Below are 22,177 nucleotides of genomic sequence, written 5' to 3'. Positions count from 1 at the left end.
CCGAGCTCCAGCTACCCCACACTACATAGACTTATAAAACAAAAGGCAGATGTGCTATTCATACAAGAGACCCATTTTAAACCCAATAGATTGCCAAACTTTGAACGTTCACTCTATGTTACATGGTACCATGCCACTTCAGCTCAATCTGGCTCGAGAGGAGTCTCCATTGCCATAATGCAGGGAGTTCCATTCCAGTTTAGAGAATCTCTCGTAGATCCTCAAGGGCGCTACATATGTGTTAAGGGGTTACTTAATGGGTCATTAGTAACCCTATGTAGCCTGTACGCACCCAACAAAAAAATTGTTAAATGGTTAATATCGATTCTAAAGAAGATAGAGAGCTTTAGAGAGGGTATTCTCTTGATTGGAGGAGATATCAACATCGCTTTGGAACCTAAGCTGGACACTTCCAAACAAAAAAGTGCTATCTCTTCTATAGATCTAGTGAGACTGCGCACCACTCTTAATTCTATGCAACTAATTGATTCATTGAGATACTTAAATCCCTCCGTACGAGATTATACCTTCTACTCCAATCCTCATAAATCCTACCACCGTATAGATTACATATTTGTACCAAGATCGCTTCTGCCTAGACTTTCTACTGCAAATATAACCCCGAACGTTTACTCTGACCACGCCACTGTATTACTTTCATTATTTACACCTGGAATGCGCTCGGGGCCCAGATCTTGGCAGATTAATGAAGCATTAATGGGCTTACCTGTTCTCCGATCGCGTCTGAGTAATAAAATTCTCCAATACTTCCAACAAAATGAATTAGAGGGGACCTCCCCCCAAACCCTCTGGGAAGCATAAAAAACTGTGCTAAGAGGCAAACTTATTTCCATTGCATCTTATTATAATAAAAAGAGACATCAGGAAGTTCAAAACTTATAAAACGATATAGCAGAGCTGGAGCTGAACCACAAAAAAACAATGACAATATAACTTTGGCCACCATCATTAGTAAGAGACAAAAATTGAAAGATATTCTTAATGTCAGTTCGGCGAAATTGTATGCGTCGTGAAAAAACAGGATGTTTGTACACGGAGATAAGGCCTCCAAATTTCTTTTATCCCGGCTCCGCAAAAGGCAAGCCCGCACCCACATCCACTCCATTATGAACTCCAGAGGTGTTACAGCACAGAACCCTACCCACATTGAAACGGCGTTTCTGGAATATTATTCTGTTATATAATCTTTGCCCAAATGACACAGAAGTTCATGAGATACAGAGAAAGTTAAATACTGCTCACTTTTTGCGTACATTGAATCTCCCGGTATTAACAACATCTCAACAAAACAAACTATCTAAACCCTTCACACTAGGAGAACTTTAGTCCACCCTGTCAAGGTGCCTGAAAGGCAAAGCCCCTGGTCCAGATGGATTCTCTGCGCAATACTACAAAACCTTCGCCCCTCTCCTCTTGCCCCATCTTCTGAAGATTTGTAATGAAACATTAGAGGGTCAACCTCTTCCACAACAAATGCTCGAAGCCAAAATATCATTAATACATAAAGAAGGCAAGGACCCGACCCTTTGTGGCAGCTACACACCTATATCCCTATTGAATGTTGACCTGAAACTGCTGGCCAGTATGCTTGCACGTAGGATTGCCGAGTTCTTGCCAAATCTTATCTCATTGAATCAAACTGGATTTGTGGGCAAGAGAGAGGGAAAGGACAAGACTCACAAAATTTTGCACCTCCTTCAATATGCCAGAGCCCACAGGACCCCTTTGGTACTACTGGGTACAGATGCTGAGAAAGCCTTCGACAGGGTGGACTGGATCTACTTAAAGGAGACACTTCTACGCTTCGGCTTACCACCTGCACTGGTTACTTCCCATATGGCTATTTACCATAACCCAACTGCACGCATCAAAATCAACGATTCCTTGTCAAACACATTCACCATACATAATGGGACCAGACAAGGCTGCCCGTTGTCTCCACTGTTGTTTGTCTGGGCTATGGAACCTTTATTAATCTCAATACAAGAAAATCAGAGGATAGAGGGCATCAGAATACACAACTCAAATTTTAAAACGGCAGCTTTGCTGATGACCTCCTGGTCCTCTTAACCAATCCTCTAAAAGGTCTCCCTGCCTTGATGGCGCTGATGGAGCGATATGGCAGTCTCTCTAATTTCAAAATAAATCTCTCCAAATCAGAAGCTCTGGACTTTCATGTCCCCACACACTCCCTAGCAAAATTGAAAAACTTATACCCATTCACTTGGCCTAAGACACATATCACATACCTTGGGGTGAAGATAGGCAGAATGGACGGAGATTTATTTAAATTGAACTTTCCCCCCCTGTTTGACTCCACAGTAAATCTCAATAAGCAATGGAGAGACACCTACCTATCATGGATGGGGAGAAAAAATATATTGAAAAGTTTGATTCTGCCTAAATTTACCTACTTATTTCAGATGTTTCCCATAAAGATACCTCTGTCTTATCTTCAGAGGGTAAATTCTCTTTTCTCTTCATACATTTGGAGGAGTAAAAAGGCCCGCATCTCTTACCGCTTGTTGGCCCTACCAAGGACATGTGGGGGAATGGGTGCACCAGACATCAGGCGCTACTATAGAGCCGCAATTCTGGCTAGAACGGTGGACATCGTTAAGAGGCTCTGAAGATAAGCAATGGGTTGAGGTGGAGGAAGCACTCGCCCCTCTCCCGCTTAGATCCCTCTATCTAACACAGTCTCACATCCGACCTTACACCTCTATACCAAACCCTCATACTAGGGTCACGCTCAAAGTTTGGCAAGATTCCAGAGACATTTTAACCCCGTCTCTCTCCCCCAGACATTCTAACCCATTCAATGCCACGCTCAGGGCAAACTAGAGGCCGTCTAAAATACTCTAACATCTCTATCGATCATTTACTACAGGATGGTTCACTAGCCCCACTATCGGATCTACAGCTTAATCCATCCCTACCGTCGCTAAACTTTATCCAATACGGTTCCATTAAAGAATTTATTAAACGACATATTAAGCATTCCAATCTTTCCAGAGCTCTAACCAACTATGAAATACTTTGCACTAGGACTACTAGACCCCAAAAAATATTCTCTACTATCTACCAGACCCTACTCACCTCTGCCACCTGCCCAAAGAGAGCATGTATTTTTCATTGGGAACGAGACTTAAGTTACCAGTTCACACCGGCCCAAACTCTCTATATCTATAAGCATTCCCATGGCCCGATCCAGTGTGTACGTGCACAAGAGAATTCTTTCAAAATAGTCACGAGATGGTTTCATACACCTCTTCGGAGTTCTGGCTGGAGTGCAAACACATCAACTTCGTGCTGGAGATGCGGAACTGGTTCTGGTAACTATTTTCACATTCGGTGGCAATGCCCCATCATCCTCAATTTCTGGCAACACGTAGAGAACCTTATCCACATTGTGGTAAAGAAAACCTTGCGGCTGAAACCAGAGACAGTTTTGTTGAACTTTTTGATCTGGCCTGATCGCAGAAAGACATCGATTTTGGCCCAACATATTATTGCCGCGGCCAAACTGTTAATACCGATTCACTGGAAAACCACTACCCTTCCCACTTTACTGCACATCCAGGACAAAGTTCACTTGCTTTATCACGTTGCGGAAACAATATCGCTGGTGAATCACACTCAGGCTTCCTTCCTAGATATTTGGCAACCGTGGATTACCTATAGATCCTTCCCCCAATAAATTAACTAATTTTATCTTGTCATAATCCATGACACATTGTGCCTCCCCCACCCCCCCTCCCCTCCCACCTCCTTCCCATATCCCTCTCTTCCCCTTTTCTATCTATCCCCCCCCTTACTGTATCTACCCTCCATTTCTTTTCTCTCCTTTATCTTACTCTTTATTAATATCTATTTAAATTTATGCTTTTTGCAGTTTCTAAACTCCTTGTTTTCTTTCAGACAAGTTTAAAATGCATAAGTGGACTTTATATGTTCTACTCTACCCTTGTATTTGACTTACACGCCGCACTACAACCGGCTCGCCCGGTCTTCCGAGAACTGAAATAATGTTATAGTGTGAGCTCTATTTTCTTCTTGCTTGTTAACATATTGCTTAATAATCGTTTATTATACTGTAATTTTATTCCATGAGTAACTCTCAAACTTGTATGTGGAATTTATTCTTTGATATTAATAATAAACAGAATTTTGAAAAGAAAAGAATGTACCAAGATGTCAGGAAATCCAACTTTATAGATCAAAATGTTGGATTTTAATGGGAGTCGGTCAGCTTCAAACTCTATATCATAGTAAACACATGACTGGACCGTGTGCTAAGAAAAGCCATATCTTAAAGGGAATCTGTCACCCCCCTGGGGGACTTGAGACCTCTAATATGGGCATACAGGTTATAGAAAAGTAAATCTATACATACAGTACAGACCAAAAGTTTGGACACACCTTCTCATTTAAAGATTTTTCTGTTTTTTCATGAGTATGAAAATTGTACATTCACACTGAAGGCATCAAAACTATGAATTAACACATGTGGAATTATATACTTAACAAAAAAGTGTGAAACAACTGAAAATATGTCTTATATTCTAGGTTCGTCAAAGTAGCCACCTTTTGCTTTGATGACTGCTTTGCACACTCTTGGCATTCTCTTTATGAGCTTCTAGAGGTAGTCACCGGAAATAGTCTTCCAACAATCTTGAAGGAGTTCCCAGAGATGCTTAGCACTTGTTGGCCCTTTTGCCTTCACTCTGCGGTCCAACTCACCCCAAACCATCTCGATTGGGTTCAGGTCTGGTGACTGTGGAGGCCAGGTCATCTGGCGTAGCACCCCATCACTCTCCTTCTTGGTCAAATAGCCCTTACACAGCCTGGAGGTGTGTTTGGGGTCATTGTCCTGTTGAAAAATAAATGATGGTCCAGCTAAACGCAAACCGGATGGAATAGCATGCTGCTGCAAGATGCTGTGGTAGCCATGCTGGTTCAGTATGCCTTCAATTTTGAATAAATCCCCAACAGTGTCACCAGCAAAGCACCCCCACAGCATCACACCTCTTCCTCCATGCTTCACGGTGGGAACCAGGCATGTAGAGTCCATCCGTTCACCTTTTCTGCGTCGCACAAAGACACGGTGGTTGGAACCAAAGATCTCAAATTTGGACTCATCAGACCAAAGCACAGATTTCCACTGGTCTAATGTCCATTCCTTGTGTTCTTTAGCCCAAACTAGTCTCTTCTGCTTGTTGCCTGTCCTTAGCAGTGGTTTCCTAGTGTAACATACCTGGCGGCGTCCTTGCATGGTGGTCCATCTCCCACTGTGCAAGAGGGCGCACTTGATCTCCTGTCCAGAATGTCTCTCTGGCTTCCCTCCATGCTGTCTGTTTGTGTCTGTTTCTGCTGCTTAAGGGCGGCGCCCGATCACTTCCTGCCTTTTGTACCTGCTGTGGGTCACACCCCTTGTGCGTCCTCAGCCTATTGCTGTCTGTCACTTGGTATATAGCTCAGCAGCTCCCTTCTATCCCTGCCTGAGCATAGTGTTTCCTTCAGTGTGTGCTTGCACTCTGAAGGTGCCAGGTCCCGTCTCTTGTCTCCTGCTTTTTGTATCAGTTCCCGTGTCTGAACTGAGTCCTGTATGTCTCCTGCTTTGCGGTATCAGCTCCCGTGTCTGAACTGTGTCCTGTATGTCTCCTGCTTTGCGGTATCAGCTCCCGTGTCTGAACTGAGTCCTGTATGTCTCCTGCTTTGCGGTATCAGCTCCCGTGTCTGAACTGAGTCCTTTCTGTGCTCTCTTGTCTGTCCTGTCTGAACACGCTCCTAGCCTGTTCCTCTCGCCTTCTAGTGGCCGATTTCCTAGACCCGCTCCTGCGTCTGGTCTGTCCTGTCTGAACACGCTCCTTGCCTGTTCGTTCCGCCTCTCTGGGGGCCGTATTCCCAGACCCGCTCCTGTATCCCTCTGCAGTGTCGGTCTCCTCCGTACACTCAGTTCCAGTCTGAACTCTCTCCTGTCCTTTACCTGTTTTACCTCTATGTCCGTTCCCTTCCTTTTTCTGCAGAGTCTGAACTTGTACCTAACTCCTGCTTGTTGTCTCTGCAAGTACTGTGTGAGTATCTGGCTCTGTCTTTCCCTTCCTGTCTGTTCTGTGTGAACAGAGCCCTGTCCTCCCTGCTCAGCCTTGTCTGCACTCTAGCTGTGCTTGCTTGTAACCCTCTGCCTGTATTGTTCCTGAGTCCCGGTGTGTACTGGGTCCTATCCCGCCTGTGTTCCTACCTGCTAGTGCCTCCCTGTCTGCACTCTAGCTGTGCTTGCCTTTACCCCCCTGCCTGCATACCCGCCTGCCTGCATACCAGTCGTGCCTGCCTATACCCACCAGTCTGTGTGCCAGCCTACCAGCCTGTTCCTGTATTCCCCTGTGTGGGTCAACAGCCGTGTCCGGGGTCTGTCCTGGAGTAGCACCTGGTCCCTCTGCTCGGTTCCTCCTTGGTGCACTGGCGTCGTATGCCGTCGTGCGACCCTGGTCGGATCGGGTGAATACTTAGTCACGCCCCTCCAGGCATTCACTCTCCGGCACGGTCCAGTGGAATCACTACCAATCACACGCACACGCCGCTTAGCCCGGGCGTGTGCATAACAGCATGCTCAGGCCATGGTTCCCGTTGACCCCCACGGCCTTCGCTCTTTGAGAAGTTTTTCCAGCGAATACATGCATTAAAATAAAATAAATAAATTTTTTTCCCCCCTTTAGCTGAGTTCCAGGCGAATTACGCACCCGTCCAGATGGATCTATCAGCCCTCGTTCCTGCGGATCCGCCACGTTACTATGGGGATCCAAGACAGTGTTGTGCATTTGTGGAGCAATGCATGCTACACTTTAAGGCCTACCCTCTCTATTTTCCTTCCGATTGGGCTAAAGTGGCCTTTATGATTGACTACCTAGCGGGTGATGCCTTGAAATGGGTCACCCCCCTATGGGAAGCATGGGATCCTGTCATCCTTGACCTGCAGGCCTTCCTGGTGGCCTTTCGTATGGTCTTCGAGGACCCTAACTCTGAAGCCCCTGCTGAAGCTTCACTTCCCAATATCCCGGAGCAGCCCCGACGGGTAATGTGTGTGGGTAGCGCAATAGTCCTCCAGCCCAATGAGACTACTGCCCACCCAGAATCCTCACAGGGTGACTACGCTTTCCGGAATACTTCTCTCAACCTCAAGAGGCAGTCCAGACGTGCTAGACTTAGAGGCAAGCCGTCACGCCAGGGTCTGTCCTCCCTGAGACCTCCTGACCCCAGCCTTGGAGTCCCTACTGAAGCTTCATCTCCCTGTATCCCGGAGAAACCCCAATGGGTAATGTGCGTGGGTAGTGCACCAGTTCTCCTGGCCGAAGAGACTTCTGCCCATCCAGACTCCACACAGGAGAACTTCCTGCACCCGGCATCAGATGCTTCTTTCTCTTTAACCGGTGTGCATGTCCAAGGATGCTCCAAAGCTGTGGTTACCTCAGAGTCTGTGCACCTCTACTACCTGGCGGAGGATCCCCTGTTGCCTCCTGAACCCTCCGGGATACCACTCGATGACAAATGGAGAGAGACTTCTCTACACCCGGTACTCAATACTTTGTCCGCTTCGTCCTGTGAGCCTGACAATGGGTACCCCAAAGTGGTAGTTACCTCCGAGTCTCTACACCCCTCCGACCAGGCGGAGGATCTCCAGTTGTCTCCTGAACCCTTCGGGGTGCTACCTGGTAGCGAAAGGACAGAGACTCTCCTATACTCTGTACCTGATACCTCGCTCGCTTCGTCCAGTGAGTCCAACTTAGTGTACTCCGAAGCAGAGGTTACTCCTGAGTCTCTACACCCCTCCGACCAGGCGGAGGACCTCCAGTTGTGTTCAGAATCCTTCGGGGTGCCACCTGGTGGTGAATGGACAGAGACTTTCCTATATCCTGGATCTGATACCTCGCTTGCTTCGTCCAGTGAGTCCGACCTAGTGTACTCTGAAGCAGAGGTTACCCGTGAGTCTCTACACCCCTCTGACCAGGCAGAGGACCGCCAGCTGTCTCCAGAACCCTTCGGGGTGCCACCTGGTGGTGAATGGACAGAGACTTTCCTATACTCGGTACCCGATACCTCGCCTGCTTCCTCCAGTGAGTCCGACCTAGTGTACTCTGAAGCAGTTGTTTTCTCTGAGCCTCTGCACTCTTCTGACCCGGCGGAGGACCTCCAGTTGTTTCCTGAATCCTCCGGGATACCACCAGATAACAAAGAGACAGTGACTTTTCCTCATTATGTACGTGATAACCCGTCTATTTCTTCCTGTGAGCTTGACAAGATGTACCTCGAAGCAGAGATTACCCTTAAGTCTCTGTCCCCCTCCAACCCAGTGAACGACTGGCCCTCGAATTCCCTGCGGAAGATTCTGGCAGGCCTGAAGAAGAGGGGGCGTAAGGGGGGAGGTACTGTAACATACCTGGCGGCGTCCTTGCATGGTGGTCCATCTCCCACTGTGCAAGAGGGCGCACTTGATCTCCTGTCCAGAATGTCTCTCTGGCTTCCCTCCATGCTGTCTGTTTGTGTCTGTTTCTGCTGCTTAAGGGCGGCGCCCGATCACTTCCTGCCTTTTGTACCTGCTGTGGGTCACACCCCTTGTGCGTCCTCAGCCTATTGCTGTCTGTCACTTGGTATATAGCTCAGCAGCTCCCTTCTATCCCTGCCTGAGCATAGTGTTTCCTTCAGTGTGTGCTTGCACTCTGAAGGTGCCAGGTCCCGTCTCTTGTCTCCTGCTTTTTGTATCAGTTCCCGTGTCTGAACTGAGTCCTGTATGTCTCCTGCTTTGCGGTATCAGCTCCCGTGTCTGAACTGTGTCCTGTATGTCTCCTGCTTTGCGGTATCAGCTCCCGTGTCTGAACTGAGTCCTGTATGTCTCCTGCTTTGCGGTATCAGCTCCCGTGTCTGAACTGAGTCCTTTCTGTGCTCTCTTGTCTGTCCTGTCTGAACACGCTCCTAGCCTGTTCCTCTCGCCTTCTAGTGGCCGATTTCCTAGACCCGCTCCTGCGTCTGGTCTGTCCTGTCTGAACACGCTCCTTGCCTGTTCGTTCCGCCTCTCTGGGGGCCGTATTCCCAGACCCGCTCCTGTATCCCTCTGCAGTGTCGGTCTCCTCCGTACACTCAGTTCCAGTCTGAACTCTCTCCTGTCCTTTACCTGTTTTACCTCTATGTCCGTTCCCTTCCTTTTTCTGCAGAGTCTGAACTCGTACCTAACTCCTGCTTGTTGTCTCTGCAAGTACTGTGTGAGTATCTGGCTCTGTCTTTCCCTTCCTGTCTGTTCTGTGTGAACAGAGCCCTGTCCTCCCTGCTCAGCCTTGTCTGCACTCTAGCTGTGCTTGCTTGTAACCCTCTGCCTGTATTGTTCCTGAGTCCCGGTGTGTACTGGGTCCTATCCCGCCTGTGTTCCTACCTGCTAGTGCCTCCCTGTCTGCACTCTAGCTGTGCTTGCCTTTACCCCCCTGCCTGCATACCCGTCGTGCCTGCCTATACCCACCAGTCTGTGTGCCAGCCTACCAGCCTGTTCCTGTATTCCCCTGTGTGGGTCAACAGCCGTGTCCGGGGTCTGTCCTGGAGTAGCACCTGGTCCCTCTGCTCGGTTCCTCCTTGGTGCACTGGCGTCGTATGCCGTCGTGCGACCCTGGTCGGATCGGGTGAATACTTAGTCACGCCCCTCCAGGCATTCACTCTCCGGCACGGTCCAGTGGAATCACTACCAATCACACGCACACGCCGCTTAGCCCGGGCGTGTGCATAACACCTAGCAGCTATTTTACCATGAAGGCCTGCTGCACAAAGTCTCCTCTTAACAGTTGATTTGTCTGCTGCTAGAACTCTGTGTGGCATTGACCTGGTCTCTAATCTGAGCTGTTGTTAACCTGCGATTTCTGAGGCTGGTGACTCGGATAAACTTATCCTCAGAAGCAGAGGTGACTCTTGGTCTTCCTTTCCTGGGGCGGTCCTCATGTGAGCCAGTTTCTTTGTAGCGCTTGCTGGTTTTTGCAACTGCACTTGGGGACACTTTCAAAGTTTGCCCAATTTTTCGCACTGACTGGCCTTCATTTCTTAAAGTAATGATGGCCACTCGTTTTTCTTTACTTAGAATTTGTATTATGGCAAGAAAAAAGCTGCTAACAGTCTATTCAGTAGGACTATCAGCTGTGTATCCACCAGACTTCTGCACAACACAACTGATGGTCCCAACCCCATTTATAAGACAAGAAATCCCACTTATTAAACCTGACAGGGCACACCTGTGAAGTGAAAACCATTTCCGGTGACTACCTCTTGAAGCTCATCAAGAGAATGCCAAGAGTGTGCAAAGCAGTCATCAAAGCAAAAGGTGGTTGCTTTGAAGAACGTAGAATATAAGACATATTTTCAGTTGTTTCACACTTTTTTGTTAAGTATACAATTCCACATGTGTTAATTCATAGTTTTGATGCCTTCAGTGTGAATGTACAATTTTCATAGTCATGAAAATACAGAAAAATCTATAAATGAGAAGGTGTGTCCAAACTTTTGGTCTGTACTGTACCTTTATGGAACATAGTAGAGGTCTGCTTGCAGTGAAATGGAGTTTTATAAAATCTGTTTTCACATGCTTGGCGTCCTCGGACGCCAATAAATCCCCGCCTATCTCTTTAGTTAGCCTAGAAATCCCCACCTATCTGCTTATTTAGCATGTTCACCCCCTTCCCCTGCACATCACAGTGCTCTGTGATGTGCACTGGTCTAACTCATTTCTTGGGCATGCGCAATGCGACACTCACTTCAGGAATGCTTTGTTTCCTCCAGGTCCCATTTGTCTCTGCACTGTTCTGCAGTGTTCTGATGTGCCGGGGAGCATGCAGGGGAAGGGGGGGGGGGACATGCTAAATAAGCAGGCGGGGATTTCTGGGCTAACTAAAGAGATAGGCGGGGATTTCTTGGCGTCCAAGAATGACAAGCATGTGAAAACAGATTTTATAAAACTCCATTTCACTGGAAGCAGACCTCTACTATGGGCCATACAGGTAGGTATAGATTTACTTTTCTATAACCTGTATGCCCATATTAGAGGTCTCAAGTCTCCCAGGGGGGTGACAGATACCCTTTACGTTTAAAAATGGCTAGAAAATATTCTTTGTTCTTCTTAAATGAGGTGGTCTGAACATTGTAATTGAGCAGCATGGTCTGGAGCACTCTTCCTTCCTCAGTTTCAATGGCTAACTCCACGCTACCAGTTAATACCGTGGGGGACAAAGTTAGCCTATCTGCAGAAGGGTTGTCTGGACTCCATGACACTACAGTGCAACTCAATTGCGAAGATTATAAAGAAAGTTTTACCCAAAAATATACATGGGATTTTTAAACAAAAGGCATAATTCTTCTTAGTGCCAGATTCCCTACAGTGACCTCTGCTTACTTTGATAAGTAAGATTAAGATTTCAGAGCTTAATGACTCACTTTAAATTTATCTGGCTAGGCGTGACATGCACAGAAATACGGAATAGTTTTAAGTGCCCCCCCCCATGTTATTGTAAGGGGTTTGCTTTGTTTACGAATTGTTGCGTTAGTTTAGCTTTAAACAAAGTTTAGTACCGTAAATACCTGACTCCAGCGACGTTTAACTCACTGGGCTGCTTACTGTAGTTTTGATAAAATCACTGTTCTCTCTGCTGAAGACTTACCAGCTCTCTGAATGCTGAGGTGTGTATAACCCCACCCAAACCACTGATTGGCAGGTTTCTGTGTACACTGTATATTGACAGAAAGCAGCCAATCAGAGATGTGGGCGGGGTTACAGGGAGCAGGATGACTACAGGGCATGAGACATCTAGTCCTCTAGTGATAAACTTTGTCAGATAAAACAGATTTTTTTTTTTGAATCGACAACAAGCAGCCAAGTAAGTGATACATCTCTGGAATCAGGCTCTCTACCTCTACACCATTCTGCTCTCAGATTACATAGCAAAAAACTGCTTTCAGATTCCCTTTAAGTGTTTAGACTCAAACTCAATAAAAACTTCAGTACAAAAGTAAAGGTTTTTATTCATACTAGAATTAATCAACTTTATTTTCTTCTCATAGAGGTAAAGAAAATCACATTAACATTAAAAAAAAATCCTAAACTATCTGGCCATTAACCAAACATAATAATTTCCATGGCTAACAGGAGACGGCCCAGCACTTCCATCACACACGCGTCCGTCGATACTGTTCCTCACGATGGCTCATGTCTTTCTGATGTCTTGTAGATGTTGTTCTTAATTAGCTTACTTTTATTATCATTTAAGACAATTTATATCTCAGAAGAATAACTTTGGTTTTATTTTATTTTAAAAATAACCAGACAGTATGTAAGTCTTGCTAATTTGGTGAACTGTTTTAGACATTGTCTGGTTTCATAAGTGTAGGTTACCGGAGAGTTGACCTTATAATCTATATACTTTCTGCTGAAATGATCTTATGGTCATACAGTCCTGCTAATCATTATTGGCACCCATGCAGTTTAAGTACATAATGTGGAATATCTCCTGAAAACAATGAATCAAGTCAAACAGCCTTTTGTATAGAGCCCTCGTGTAAAATACAAAAGAGTAAATGATAAACAATAATTTAAAACCAAAAACAATGGGAGGGAAAAATAGAAAAACCTAAAGCTTGCTGTGACAGTGGTATTGTCAACCCTTTACATTAATTTAGTATGGAAACACATTTTGACTCGCTTGTGGTAAATCATAAAAGAGATTGTCCTGTGATTAATTGTCAGTGCCCATGTGACATGAATTAGCCAATGAATGATGACGTCAGTGTTTTAAAAAGCCACATGGTAGGCCCTGTTCCTTTGTCACAATGGTGAAGACAAAGGAGCTGTCTGAGGACATCAGAGCTGCTATTATTAGCAAATACAAGACTTCCAAAGGGTATAAGGCCATCTCCAAAGACCTTGGTATCCCAGTTTCAACAGTGCGCAATGTTATTAAGAAGTTTGCCAAGTATGGAACCGTCAAGAACCTCCCTGGACGTGGGGGAAAGCGGAAAATTGACAAGAGATGTCTTTGAAGGTTGGTGCGAATGGTGGAAAAACACCATGTCAAACATCAAAAGACCTGAAGGCCAACCTGAAACAGTCTGGGGTTATGGGTTCAACAAGTACCATACGCTACACACTAAACCAAGCAAAGCTTTATGGGCGAAGGCCAAGGAAGAAACCATTGCTGAAGAAAATGCATAAAAAGGAAGGACTGATCTTTGCCAAAGAGTACCTTGACAAACCACAATCCTTCTGGGAAAATGTTCTGTGGACAGGCGAAGCAAAAATAGAGCTTTTTGCCAATGCAAAGCAGCAGTTTGTTTACAGACGGTGCAATGAAGCTTATAAGGAAAAGAACACCTTACAAGCAGTTAAGCATGATGGAGGATCCATAATACTGTGGGGTTGCTTTGCAGAGTCTGGTACTGGAGGCCTTTACCGTTTCACAGGAATCATGAAATCAGAGAATTGTCAAGAGATTTTAGAGCAAAATGTCCTACCCAGTGTAAGAAAACTTGGTTTGAGTCGAAGATCATGTGTCCTCCAGCAAGACAATGACCCAAAGCACACAGCCAAACGTACACAGGAATGGTTGAAAAAGAAAAAATTGACTGCTTTAAAATGGCCAGCCGTGAGTTCTGACCTCAATCCCATTGAAAATCTTTGGGGTGAGCTGAAATCTACCATTGAGAAAAAGAACCCTGCAAACATTCAAGAGCTTGAACAAACTGCAAAGGAAGAGTGGAAGAAAATCCCGGCTGAGAAGTGCAAGAAGCTTATAGATGGCTACAAGAAACGTTTGGAGGCTGTCAGCAATGCCAAAGGGTGTGCAACCAAGTATTAATTAGGGGTGCCTTTATTGCTGCACATGCTGTTTATTCTGTTTCTTCTTTGAAATTGCAACATGGAAGATGAAAAACAATGTTTTATTGTTGTATTAGTTTGGACCACTAATTAAAAAATCCAGAGGATATAACTTTGGTACATTTCCATTCATTTCTGAAGATATTGTACAGTCTATGAAAAAAATGAAGGGGTGCCAATAATGGTGACCAGCACTGTATATGCTATTACCGTTATTTCTCTTCCTTTTTCTAACTTGATAAAAAAAGGATCCCTGTTTTAAGGCCCAGCTGACACATGTGTCAATTGTAGCTTTGTCTCCGTAACCGGTTGACGCTTTAATTTTGTCAAAACTGGCAAACGTGTTGAGACCCCTAGCGTCTCCCCCAAAGCTCTCCCTAGAGAGGGGTTTCCACGACAACACTTTGAAAGTAGTTGCTGAGCGCAGCTTTGTTCAACGTGAAGCAGCCACTGCAGCACTGCTTCTATACAAAAGAACACGAGATGTCCTGCAGTACCCAGCAGCGCCTGCTACACATTGAACGAAACTGCGCTTAGCATCTCCATTCAATGTGTTTAAATCCAGTCACGGCCACTTATCATTCGGGGGCAAAGGTTGTTGGAGCCACATTGATCTGCTACTAATGGCCTTTCCTTTAGATAAGTAATCAAATACCTATGCCCAGACAACCCCTTTAAGAGGAGGATACCGATTCTAAAAGAATAGCAGACATTTTACTGAACATGTGCAAACTGGCTTGAAAAAAACCTACATGATTGATAGTGTGGGAATAACCCTTTCACAAGATGTGTTTGTGAGCATGTGCAGTTCTGCTGCTGTGTCCTGGAGTTAGTGGTATAAGCTACTTCCAGAACACAGCAGCGGAGCGTCCTACTGCACATGCTCAGAGGCTCCTGTCCTATTAACATTCTGGTTTCTGTCATTGTAGTGATTATAGTGACAAAATGAATGTGATTTGCTAATTAAAGATATTTATTCTTAATGACATTTTCTTTCTTTCATTATTCCTGGAGAAACCATTTAATTTAAGGGTGTTTTTAGGTTTGGGAAAGGTTTTTTTCCATTTATATTTAAGCAATGTGTTATTTTTTGTGCGTCCTCTCATGTTTGACGAGCATGGAGCTGTATGTAAAACTCTTCCCACACTCTCCGCAGGTGTATGGCCTCACTCCTGTGTGAGTCCACTGGTGTTTTACAAGGGAGGACGCTTGTGTAAAACACTTCCCACAGTCAGAACATGAAAATGGCTTTTCTCCAGTGTGAGTTCTCTCATGATTCACAAGGGCCGAGGTCTGAGAAAAGCTTTTCCCACATTTTCTGCATGCATACGGCTTTTCACCAGTGTGAATACGGACATGCTTCACCAGAGCGGAGCTGTGAGAGAACGTTTTCCCGCAGTCTCTACAAGGATATGGCCGCTCCCCTGTATGAGTTCTCTGATGTTTGGCCAAGGCGGACTTGTCCATAAATGATTTTTGGCACTGGCTGCAGGCATAAGGCTTTTCCCCTGAGTGTGTTCTCAGATGTTTCAGCAGACCAGAACTTTCTGTGAAGCTTTTCTCACATTCACTGCAAGCATAGGGCCCCTGTCCTGTGTGAATCCGCTGATGACGCACAAGATGGGACCTCCGGATAAAACATTTTTCACAATAAGAACAAGAATACGGCTTCTCCCCCATGTGGGTTCTCAAGTGAGTGAGAAGATTGGAGCTCTGAACAAACCTTTTACCACATTTGCTGCACACGTACGGCCGCTCACCCGTGTGAGATCTCTGGTGTCTCACAAGGTGCAACTTGCATATGAACCTCTTGTCACATTCGCTACAGGCATATGGCTTCTCACCGGTGTGCGTCCTTCCATGTATGACAAGCTAGGCGCTATCAATGAAACTTTTTCCACATTTCCCTCAGAAATAAAGCCTCTCACCAGCATGGATTCTCATCTGTCTTAATAGGTGTGAAGTACTGTTGAAGCATTTTCCGCAGTCCGTGCATTTGTAAGATCTCTCAGTGAGATGGGATTTACGCTCAGCCGTCACTTCAGACTTGGTGGCACCTGACCGAACTCAGGTCGTTCCTTCATACTGGTCACGAATTGCCTGAACTAAAGATTTATTACCATTATTGAAACCTTGATCTACCAGGTCTTGTCTTGTAGAGTCTCTGGAATGACAGACCATCTTCTCAACTCCATTGCACATTTGCGCTTATAACAAGTTTCTGCTTGACGCACACAGAACTTTCTGCTGTCCAATATCTGGGGGACACATCAGTCTCAGAAGAATACCTGGGTTACTCTTTTACCGTGATGGATTGTGCTGCTGAAAGAGAAATACAAAATATTTATATGTGACCCTTAGGCTGTGTGCACAAGATCACACAGTCTTCCCGGAATCCGCCTGAAAAAGCGCTCTATAAAATGAACATAATGCACAGTAATGTCAAAATGGCATTGCTGTGCAAATGCTCTGTCTCATATCACTTTTTTTAACATGTTCATTCTTCGGCAACTTTCGCTCGGAAGCCACCTGCTCTCTAAACTTTACAGTATCGAGAGAATAGCTTGGGTGGTGAAGCCGCTGGAAGAAATGACGGCAAAGTTACTTCAGGAAAATGACTGGCGGCATTTTCCTTACGTGGCTTATGCTGGAAAAACTGCACGTAACCTTAGTTTTTTAAAGCAGAAATGGCTTCAGAAAACTCCTGTTTTTGGGGAGGTTTTGGAGCAGTTTTTCTTTTCTCTCTTTTCGAAGAGGGTTTTTTTTTTTTACATTACAGGGATTGTCCCTATAATCATTACAGCATGGGATCACAGCTGACCTATCCTCAGGATCGGTGGGGGTCCAACACAAACCACCCCTCTCGATCAGCTGTTATTATCTTCAATGGCGCTAATACTAAAGCTGGGGGAGAGGGGGTGCCAGGTGTCGGACCTCCACTGATACGGAGGATAGGTCATTAATGTCGTATGAGAAGACAACCCCTTAAATTAATGAAAATGAGGAAAGCTCCAGATGTACAGATATATGGAGCAACTATCTATATTTCTACCGAGGAGGGTTGGGGTTGTTGGTGATGCATAATGCGTATATTTCTTGTAATTTGTACATATTTATTGTGAAATATGTATAATGAATGAAGAATGAAATGAAAAAAAAACATATTACCTTTATATAAACTTTTATCTACCATATCTCGCCCTATAGGGGCTTCCGAGTGACGGGCCGGCTCAACTCTATTGCATATTTGCGCAAGTAACAGACGTCCCGATTTGCTGCCCACAGAACTCTCTGATGTCCCATATCCAATGGACACTTCAGTCTCTGAATGATACTCCGGCTCCTCTTTCACTCTGACGGGCTGCACATCTGCAACAGTAAAACAAGATTCATACGTGACCTTCATTTTTTGTAGGCCGAAATCCAACCAATTATGGTGGGATTTTCATGTAGGAAAGAGGTCTACAAGCCAAGTGCAATTTTTCTAGAATTTGTGATGAGAGAATGGGCTCCAAGCAAGTAGCACAGTGTTAAATGTAAATTGTAACAGGTGGGTAGTTGAGAGAAGGTGGGTTCTAGCTCCTCGTGTGCAGAGCAACCATGAAGTGAGGCTCTACGTGCAATTCTGTATCTTTAAAAAGTTGACACAAGCCATAATATGTTTGCCAAGACGGGGGCCTAAGCTTTAGCAAGTGCACTCCTTACAATCTCTAAGGTCAAATCCAGACAAGGTGGATATGTTCCACAAATCCGCAAGTGTTAAATGCATATCTTGTCAAGGATTTCACCATGGCGGTGACCTGATAAAGATGTTTTATTAAACTAATATGCACCCTATTTTGGACATAAAAACAAACATGGAAAAGGGTGAACCAAAGGTGGGTGACAACACTGGTGAAACCCAGAGAATGTGACTGCATTTCTACGTTTGCTTAACCAAACCTTATGTCAATGGTGAAACCATGTACTAACACTGGAGACAGGACAGACATGGATCAGCCTTTATCATGGATCACTAAGGAACTGTGTCAGTTGCCTAACCCCTATTCACCAGATTATTAGTTTTGGAAAATAGTACTTTAGGAATCGCTACTAGATTGAGACTATTTATATATTAGATCCCTGATATATGGTGGTGCCCTCTTTATTATTTTGTTTAGATTGAGACTATTTGCAAATTGCAAACACAAGTAACTGTGGAGAAGGAGCTGAAGTAATGATGGAAACAAGGTACAAAGACACAAAACCTGTGAAGTTCAGGAATTTACAATACACAGAGGTCAGATTTCCTTTATCGTTTACCTGCTGTATGGTAATGGTCTTGAAATTCTTCAATTATCGAGATGATTTCAGGTTTTTCAAAGACAAATCCTGTGGAAGCAAATTGGATAAAATCTTATGTCAGCAGTTACAATAGAGTTTATCAAGTTCAGAGGATGCAGTGACTTAACCTCGAACAGTGTGTCCTGCGGCCATGATCCAAACTAAATCAGGACAAATTTTAAAACAAGTTGGAAGTTTTTTATTATATTTATTTCTCATCTCCATTGCAGAGACATTAGCTTGTAAAGTTTATATGATAGATTCCATTCTAGGCGAGGACTCGGTTTGAAGAGATTCTTCTTTGGGGGCAATTACTTCTTTCCCTGTATGATGTAGCTCAAAGATCAGCAGGAGGCGTCGGGCAGCGGAAAAAAAAAAAAAAGAAAACGCTCCCAGAAAAGCTTACAACAGGCTTTCTCTGTGTAAGTAAAAAACACAGATCTCACTGCAAGAACCTACTGTGATTATTGGCGACGTATAAGAGCAGAGCTGTGTGTCATTACATACATCTCTCTGCATCTATCCCAGACAAACAGCTCTGCTCTCCTCACCCTGTACTTATAATCACGGTAGGTGCCAACAATGAGAACTGTGTGACCTCAGGAGGTGAGCAGAACTGTGTGTCATCACATACACCTCTCTGCTTTATCTATAATTAGAAATGCCAGGAGGAGAGCAGAGCTGTGTGTCATCACATACACCTCTCTGCTTTATCTGTGATTAGAAATGCCAGGAGGAGAGCAGAGCTGTGTGTCATCACATACACCTCTCTGCTTTATCTGTGATTAGAAATGCCAGGAGGAGAGCAGAGCTGTGTGTCATCACATACACCTCTCTGCTTTATCTGTGATTAGAGATGCCAGGAGGAGAGCAGAGCTGTGTGTCATCACATACACCTCTCTGCTTTATCTGTGATTAGAAATGCCAGGAGGAGAGCAGAGCTGTGTGTCATCACATACACCTCTCTGCTTTATCTGTAATTAGAAATGCCAGAAGGAGAGCAGAGCTGTGTGTCATCACATACACCTCTCTGCTTTATCTGTGATTAGAAATGCCAGGAGGAGAGCAGAGCTGTGTGTCATCACATACACCTCTCTGCTTTATCTATAATTAGAAATGCCAGGAGGAGAGCAGAGCTGTGTGTCATCACATACACCTCTCTGCTTTATCTATAATTAGAAATGCCAGGAGGAGAGCAGAGCTGTGTGTCATCACATACACCTCTCTGCTTTATCTATAATTAGAAATGCCAGGAGGAGAGCAGAGCTGTGTGTCATCACATACACCTCTCTGCTTTATCTATAATTAGAAATGCCAGGAGGAGAGCAGAGCTGTGTGTCATCACATACACCTCTCTGCTTTATCTATAATTAGAAATGCCAGGAGGAGAGCAGAGCTGTGTGTCATCACATACACCTCTCTGCTTTATCTATAATTAGAAATGCCAGGAGGAGAGCAGAGCTGTGTGTCATCACATACACCTCTCTGCTTTATCTGTGATTAGAAATGCCAGAAGGAGAGCAGAGCTGTGTGTCATCACATACATCTCTCTGCTTTATCTGTGATTAGAAATGCCAGGAGGAGAGCAGAGCTGTGTGTCATCACATACACCTCTCTGCTTTATCTATAATTAGAAATGCCAGGAGGAGAGCAGAGCTGTGTGTCATCACATACACCTCTCTGCTTTATCTGTGATTAGAAATGCCAGGAGGAGAGCAGAGCTGTGTGTCATCACATAAACCTCTCTGCTTTATCTATAATTAGAAATGCCAGGAGGAGAGCAGAGCTGTGTGTCATCACATACACCTCTCTGCTTTATCTGTGATTAGAAATGCCAGAAGGAGAGCAGAGCTGTGTGTCATCACATACATCTCTCTGCTTTATCTGTGATTAGAAATGCCAGGAGGAGAGCAGAGCTGTGTGTCATCACATACATCTCTCTGCTTTATCTGTGATTAGAAATGCCAGGAGGAGAGCAGAGCTGTGTGTCATCACATACATCTCTCTGCTTTATCTGTGATTAGAAATGCCAGGAGGAGAGCAGAGCTGCCTGATTGGCATAGATTCAGAGAGGTGTATGTGATGACACTCAGCTCTGCTCTCCTTCTGTCACCTGTAATCACAGTAGGTGCTGGCAATGAGATCTGGGTGACCTTGTTAGACGTATCAGTCCTACCATATCACACAGAGAAGTCCATTTCAGACCTTCTTTTGGGGCAAGTTCTTTCTTTATCTCTACTTATAATTGGGCAGTGTCATGCTGGGTAAAAAGAAGTAAACACCCTCAGGGAAGAATCTCTGTTAACGCCCCTTTGGTTGTAGCAGAAATTAGCAAATAAACTTTACAAGCTAATATCTCCAAAATGGAGATGAGAAATCAAAAGATAAAAACATTTTATTCAGATCTTCAGCCACTTTATCATGATGTAGCCAGTTTAGCATGTAAAAAATGGTGACAGGTCCTCAATCATTGCCTTTCACAAACAAGAAAAGAATACAAAATTATATAAAAGCAGTGAATGTTTCTACAGATACAATTTGCTGATGATCTGCGGCTGCTTAGCTTCCTCAAGCACTAAAAACCTACAGCTTATGGAGGGCAAAATGGATTCAATCAAGTATTGGGAAATCATAGGAGAAAAGGTAATCTCTTCTAAAAGCTTGGGCATCATTGGACCTTCCAACAGGACAATCATCTCATCCCAAGAATACCTCGGAAATACACTAAGACTTGGTATCAGAAGAAGTCATGGAAGGTTGTGAATCTTTGGCGGCATGTAAAGAAGGCAGGTGCAACTGCAATCCCCCCAAAAATTTGTGACCTTGAGGCTATTGTCCATGACGAATGGACTAAAACTCCTCAGGAACGCAGCCAGAAGATGGTGTTTGGTTATACATCACATTTGCAGCAGGTCATAACAGCCAGAGGAACTGTACTAAGTACTAACGATGCTTGTCATGAAGGGGTTGAATAATTCTGAGACTGCAGTAGTCCATACAAATGGCATTTTGGGCTGAATTTGGAGAAACCACTTGTTATATCAGTTGTGTTATTTACATTTCAATTAACCAAGGAAACGAGGACAAGCAGCAGAAATTTTATGAATTTTGCTAATAAACCAGAGTTGCAATTGGGCAACTGGGCTTGAATAATTTTCATTGCAGCTGTAGGTAGCAGAAGGCGAGGTATAATATAGGGTCTTCAGGGATGATCTCATGTTTCTCCTTCATGGGCTCTTGTATAAAGCGTTAGCAACTACCTCCATATCTCCAGTTATCAGATCAGTGTCACCTGTCCCAAACAGATCTCAGACTCCCGACAAGGCTTGAAACGTGTAAAGAGGAAAGCGGATGGTTAAGTGCCCATAAAAGTTCTCCTTTTGACCATAGAGTCTTACCAAGAGATAAAAGGGTGTAGTAATTCTCCAGCATGACATCCATGTACATCAGTTTTTCCCCCATTCCCAAGCTCTCCCACTCCTCTGCCGAAAAGTACACCGCCACATCATCAAACCTGATTGGAACCTAAGATATAAAGAAACAAAGACGACTACTAAAGGAACAATAGCTTAAGGCAGATCTGTCACCAGATTAAATAATATAAGCTACAGAGTAGCAATGGTGGAACTAAAGTCCGGTTGGCTCTGGTACAAAATTGGTACAAAAACAACCCCTAAGTTGGTTAAAAGTATGGGCCTTTGTAGTGTTCTAGATCTTATAAGACAAAGGTGTTCACCCTCCATGTAGTGATGTCCCCGTTCTGGTCCCTTTCTGAAATAATATCCCTCATCCTGGCCCCTTTCTGGTATAATATTCCTCATCCTGGGCCCCTTTCTGGTATAATGTCCTTTTTGACGCTCTTTTCCAACACATCAAAAAAAAGAAAAAAAAAAAATCTTCTTACCTTCCTCTGCTCCCACGATGTACGGTGTCCTCTTC

The 22,177-nt window shown here is 44.6% G+C and overlaps 1 pseudogene; it reads right to left on the bottom strand.

The window, feature by feature from the left end:
- Positions 1 to 22,177, bottom strand: part of LOC141167335 (uncharacterized) — a 253,708-nt pseudogene that overhangs the window by 67,653 nt on the left and 163,878 nt on the right.

The sequence above is a fragment of the Phyllobates terribilis genome, unplaced genomic scaffold, assembly GCF_046119375.1.
Source record: "Phyllobates terribilis strain yellow unplaced genomic scaffold, ASM4611937v1 Scaffold_11__3_contigs__length_659146591, whole genome shotgun sequence".
Classification (NCBI taxonomy): Eukaryota; Metazoa; Chordata; class Amphibia; order Anura; family Dendrobatidae; genus Phyllobates; species Phyllobates terribilis.
Note: the sequence above shows the minus strand (reverse complement) of the source record. Positions and strands in the feature narration are given on the sequence as shown.